We start from the raw sequence: 6,821 nt of genomic DNA, 5'->3' as shown, positions 1-6,821 counted from the left end.
AAACACGGCCCCGTGCTTTATTAAGCACGGCCTTGTGTCTACGTGTCCCAGTTGCATGTTGTCAGATCGTACATGATAACTCACCACGGCCCCGTGCTTCCTGAGGCACGACCCCGTGCTTTTTAGTGACATGTGCTAATTCTTTTTGTCGTTTCTGAAAGGTGACCACGGCCCCATGCTTCCTGAGGCACGGCCCCGTGCTTTTTAGTGACATGTGCTAATTCTTTTTGTCGTTTCTGAAAGGTGACCACGGCCCCGTGTCCAATGAAGTACGGCCCTGTGTCTAGTTGTCTACTATTTTGTCTTTTCTTGTGGATTTTTGTCTTTTCTGATAGGTAAGCACGACCCCGTGTTTCCAGAAGCACAACCCCGTGTTTCCAGAAGTACAACCCCATGCTTTCAGAAGCACATCCCCATGCTTTCTGAAGCACAGCCCCATGCTTTCTGAAGCATAGCCCCATGTTTTGCTGTTTTCTTGGGTTTTCTTTGGTTTTTCTTCATCTTTTCATTTGTTTCTTCGTTTGAGGCTTGGATTCACCTGAAAATACATTTTAACATGATAAGTAGTTATTTTAACTATATTATATGATAGAATTTGCAGTTTTTAGAGATTATTTGATGCTAAAAAGATGTATATTTTTATATACATCATTCATATGTCCTTCACTTAACGAACGAACTTAACGAATCAAAGCTAGTTCGTTACTTCTTCTTAGCGAATTGCAGTAACGAATTGTTTAACGAACTGGTGATAGTTCGTTATTCTCCATTAACGAATTGACATAGCGAACTGGGTTAGTTCGTTATTCATCCCTTAGCGAATGGAGTAACGAATTGCCTTCTAGTTCGTTAAGTATCCGCTAACGAACTAGGGTTAGGTCAGAATATCAGAATCTTTTGATATCCTCGTACACACCTTCCGGAGCCGCCTTTCCGGCGCCGCCATTGCCGGAAAAACGGGACCTCGCTGGAAAAGCGAGATCTCGCTTGTTTCACCACCGTTTTCATCGTTTTTCGTCCCGTTTGATCCAGATCTGAGCTAGGGTGATCCCTAAGCTCATCTTAGGTTCGGTTTATACCTGATTCCACCCGGATCTTGTGACTTTAACGGTTTAACGGTGTCGACTCGTCTTTTTGTGACTAGATCTAACGAGTTTGGATCTCTACAACATCATATTATCATTACCTCGGGTCGGGGATTGATTCTTCTTCTTGGTTTCGGCTAGAGAGAGAGATTAAGTGTGTGTTTTGGGTGGTGTATGGAATATGTGTAAATGAAAGGATTAGTGGTGATTATGGTTTATATATTATGGGTCATGGGCTTGAGCCCATGGTCCATCTTCCTTCCATCCTAATACAAGTCCATTACCCAAATTACTTAACCCAACACAAGCCCGACTCCTAATAACTCCTACTTTATTTTATTATTTCTCCACTAACCCGAGTAAACTTTCCCTCCAATATTAAACAATATAATTAATATTATTTTAGAAATTTCGAGATGTTACAAAAGTTTATAGCTAAAATATAGTTTCTTCATGGTTAAGAAGCATAAGCATTCACATACATGAGGTATTGTTAAAATAATATTTCTTTAAGAGTAAGAAAGATAAGCTTTTTACCTACAAAGGGTATAGTCAAAAATAGTGTTTCTTCATAATTAAGAAACAAAAGATTTTATTTATGATGATCAATCAAGGTTTAAAGCTATCAAACCAGACTAAAGGTCTGTAGCCGGATTAAGAGACGATCCGAGTATTTATATAAACCTATTTTATTATAGGTTAATCACCATTCATTCATAAAGGTTTTCAAACGAAATCACCACATCATTCAGAACAGACAATCACAGGTGAATACGTGATCTCTAACAAAAAAGATTTAAGGGATTACGTGATCCCTAATTTTACATGATAGAAAATAAAAGCTACTCAGACCGAGTACACATGTGTTCGAATCCAAACATAATTAATCTAGTCTTTCAATCAAGGCTACGTGGCCACAGACTAGAGATCATAATAAAAGTTCTCCAATGGGAATCGGTTCCTGAAGAACCGTAATTGTGTGTTTATGGCAGTGGCAAATCCCAGAAATAAGAGACGTTTTTGCTGAGATTGTTCAAGAAAACTATCTTGTCAGTCAAAGAAAGATTTATGAAATGTTTTAGAGTCAACGATTCACCATCATATCGCTGACGTATCCCCCCCCACATATTTCAAGGAAACATAATAGTACAAGTAGCAAGGAATTAGAGCCATTCATGAAGATAAACGCTCGCAAGGTAGAGATGACTCAGTTTTTTATTATTAAAATATTGCAAACAATATTTAAACAAAGGTTTATAAATTTAACACTCGGATATTTATTATCCTAAAAGTTTTCCAAATAAATAAAATATTATTTACAAATAAATTAATATTTCAAAATACATTAAGAGACTTCCACTAAATAACTACAACTTTGATATATTTACAAAACATGTACCAACTATTGATCACACGCCTATGCCCTAAGTCGGGGTGTGACATGTGAAGATAGGGACCATATCTTTAAATATATTTGATGGTAGGGACCGGACCCTAATAATATGCGATGTTATAAAGCGAAATTCTCTTTAAAACGTAGAGATAGTTATGTATGTGTTAAATGAGTTAAACCAGAAAGTATGAAATTATTAAAGTAAGGAAGTGTGAAAGTAAGAAAGTATGAAAGAATGAATGTATGTATGTATACATGAGAGAAAGAAAACGGGTTTAGTATGTAATATGTATCTTCGGATATGTATATGCAAGTATGTGAATTTAATGTATGCTGCCTGATTAACTAGAACTCACTGAGTGTAGCTGACTTTTAGTATGCACGCGTGCAAATATGATGAAGGAGCTGGCTTGAGGGTGACACATGGCACGGACTAAGCTGACTGGCATCTAGTGAAGAAAAGTTACTATGTTTTATGTTAAGATAATTTGAAAGTTTAAAAACAAGATTTTGATATGTTGCAATGAATGTTTGATGTTTGTATACTACGCGAAAAGTTATAATTCACTCTGATATATAAACTATGTTTATGAGTAAATCTAACGCTAAAGTAGGGCATAGGGATCGAGGCCTTACACGTAGGCTTCGTATGCAAATTATGTAGGCCTGTGTAGGCGTAAATTTAAGTATATATTATGTTATGTGTAAGTTGTGTATGGTTTTATCTAAAATTGTTCACTGCATATCGGTAATTGGTTTTTATAACAAAATTGTGTAGGGTTTATATGAAAACTATGTAGGGATTAACTAAAAATTGTGTAGCGTTATTTTTTTTTTGTAAATATTTTTGCAAATTGTGTAGGTGTTAATTTAAGTATATATTATGGTATGTGTAGAAATTTTATATAAAATTGTGTAGGGTTTATCTAAAAAAGTTATATTGGTTATGTGTAGGCTAGTTATGAGGATATTGAAAAAAAATGTGAGCTCATTTACAACTTTATAGAACTTGTTTTTCTACCTTTGAAAAGGACTACAAGATCATAATGTATATTCATTGTGTATTTAACTATTTATTCAATTGCACTAGTAATGGGCATTTATTCTCAGTTAGCCAAAGATTAAAACAAGATATGATTGTGGGTAGGAAACGATCTACATGTCAAAAGGGATATGTTTAGTTGATATGTGTAAGATGATGTAGTTGACTTTGTGTAGGACATGCAACGTATTAAAATAACAAGAATTGATAACGAATAAAAAATGAATCATGATGTTTTATTAAATTTTATTAACATATAAATAAATAAATTAAAGAATAAAAAGTAAATTTAGTTTTGAAACTTCCAAAGCTTTAAATACTTACCAAATATAAAATTTTAATCTTTACCGTTGTACCCATGCAATTAATTAAAAGAAAATTTAAAAAGGAAAATTTTAATTAGTTGAATTGATTTCTCGCATTTATCGCACTAAGATCATTTCTCACCTAAACTTAATCATATATATAGTGTTTGGATCAAATACAAATGAAATTAACGTGTTAATTTTGAGAATCAAGTAGAGTAATTATATATACAAATAGAGTTTTTATGTAATTACATCGTAGAGTAGTTATGTAATTACCCTATGATATAATTACATAATTACTCAATTTGATTTTCACAATTAACATGCTAATTTTATTTGTATGTTAACTTTCCCCTATAACTATATAGGGTTAAAATTAAATACAAATGAAATTAACGTGTTAACTGTGAGAATCAAGTAGAGTTTATATATACAAGTAGAGTAATTATGTAATTAGATCATAGAGTAATTACATAATTACTCTACTTGTATATATAATTACTCTACTTGATTCACACAGTTAGCACGTTAATTTCATTTGTACGTTAAATTTCTCTTATATATATATGGTTAAGTTTAGGAGAGAAGTCATTTTATTGTGTGAAATGCGAGAAATACTTTCAACCAATCATAAATTTTCTTTTCTTTTCTTTCTTTTAAATAAATTAAAGGGCATGATGGTAAATATTGAATTATGTTATTTTGGTGTGTATTACTCCCTCCGTCCCATTATAAGTGTCATAGTTTAATTTTTCAAGTCTTTTTTGTTTAACTTTGACCGGCAATATTTTTGTTTGTGTTATTTGATGTAAAATATATGAATGAATTGGGTTTTAAATGTATTTTACATTGATATAATTTTCATCAAGTATTATATGACACGAACAAAAATATTTACGGTCAAAGTTGCAAAAGAAAGATTTGAAAAGTCAAAATAGGACAATTATAATGGGACGGAGGGAGTAATTTGTTTGGAAGTTTCAACTAAATTTTTTATTAATATATTTAGCTTTTATTTAAACTAAAAAACATTACAACAAAATAAATAAATTGTTCAAATGATCAGATCACGAATTTTATTTCATACACAATTTCATATTTAACTTGTTTAGGAAGTTTTAACTTGTACTTTTTTTTTCTTTGTACCATCTTTATATTCATGTTATTGTACGTTACTAACCATTCTATAATTCACAATTTTCATGTTATTATCGTGAGATAAAGAAGTGCGATCACCAAAAACACTAAACCAAAAAAAATACTCTACACAATACTTAATCGTGATGGCTGACACATATATGCACGGTTTACACAATAATGTTGGTTTTGTGTAGGCTTCCAACATTAGTATAGGATCTGACAACTTAGTGTAGGTTTAATCTATTCATATATGATTACTGTAGTATTATTATTAAGTACACCTTGTGTATCTATCACATAACTAAACAAGTTCGATCACAATAAACGCTAAACTAAAAAAATAACCCTACACAATACTTAAGGTACTGTGTAGGGACGGCATATATACAGGGTTCACACAGTAATATTGTTTTGTGTAGGCTTGCAACATTAGTCTAGGATTTGACAACTTACTGTAGGCTTAATCCAATTGTGTACGATTACTGTAGTATAAAAGTTTAGTAAACTTTGTATAGTTATCGCATAACTAATATATGGTTTGTGTAGGGTTAAAATACTTTTGTGGTTTAAACTTTGTGTAGGATAACACCTAGTCGTGTAGCAATTTATTTCTTTATATAACACATGTGTAGTAATTTTATATCGAAGGTGTGTGATGTTTGAAAATTTTAAAAGTGAATTATGACATATGTGATGATTTAGGAATGTTATTAAAAGATGCATGATTCAGTTTTATTGTAAAATACCAAAATAACCTTTTGCTCTTAAATCAATAAATGAAGCATCTCAACTATTACAAGTTTGCCATCTATCATGTAGACCATAGACCAAACTCAATCAAGGGCTGTAATTAATTTCTCGCACTTTTCTCTCTCTATTTTTATTTCTCTCCTGAACCATCCCATATATATATATATATATATATATATATATTATTTTCCTTTTTTTCTTTATAAAATAAGTATGGGTTATAATCATCTTAAATATATTGGACCCAAAACTTTTTGTATTCATAATCCATTTAAGTTATTAGACTAAACTAAATTTAAAAACTATATAAAAAATAATATTAATCGTTTAAAAAACTAGCTTATATATTTAACTACTCGTTAGGGTCCACAAGCCATTTTATTTCGGATTGACCGAAGTATCTATATTCTCGGAGAAGGCCACACATCGATAAATTATGCGAACATATAACATCTACCTATATAATAAAAGAGTGAATATTCATACAACCATTTCCTCATACTTTTCATCAAATCTTTTTAAATTGCCACATGACATTTTGACATTTTTTTTTGTTTTTTCCTTTCATTAAAATATTTTTTTTATCAAATCCTTTTAAATTGTCAAAGGACATTTTGGCATTTTTTTTATTTTTTTTTCTTTTTATTAAAATACTTGACATCAAATCTCTTTAAATTATCACAAGACATTTTGACATTTTTTTATTTTTTTCTTTTCACTAAAATACTTTTCATCAAATTTCTTAAATTGTTACATGGCATTTTGACATTTTTTTTATTTTTTAATTTTTATTAAAATTAAAATTGAATTCACATATAGCGGGTTCTGTAAACAACCAGACTATGTCAAAGGCAGTTCTGTTTTCATCCTTCAGGCTTAAACTTAACAATTGTATGTAATTCTCAGCCTTAATTCTATAAAGATTATACCTTAATTGAAAGTATAAATGCGATTACACTATACATATTCAGTTAACGAACGGTGTTTGCTTTTGCATTAGTCTTCTACATTAGAATTATAAGGTTTGTTTGATTTCTTCTTTTTACATGTGTTTCAATCGATATTCATCAACATGGGTATCGATTTATCGAATGCAACACAAA

The sequence above is a fragment of the Bidens hawaiensis genome, unplaced genomic scaffold, assembly GCF_021521415.1.
Source record: "Bidens hawaiensis isolate Kalapana, Puna unplaced genomic scaffold, B.hawaiensis_p1.1 tig00040655_1, whole genome shotgun sequence".
Lineage (NCBI taxonomy): Eukaryota > Viridiplantae > Streptophyta > Magnoliopsida > Asterales > Asteraceae > Bidens > Bidens hawaiensis.
The sequence above is the reverse complement of the archived record's forward strand: the minus strand, read 5'-3'. Positions refer to the sequence as shown.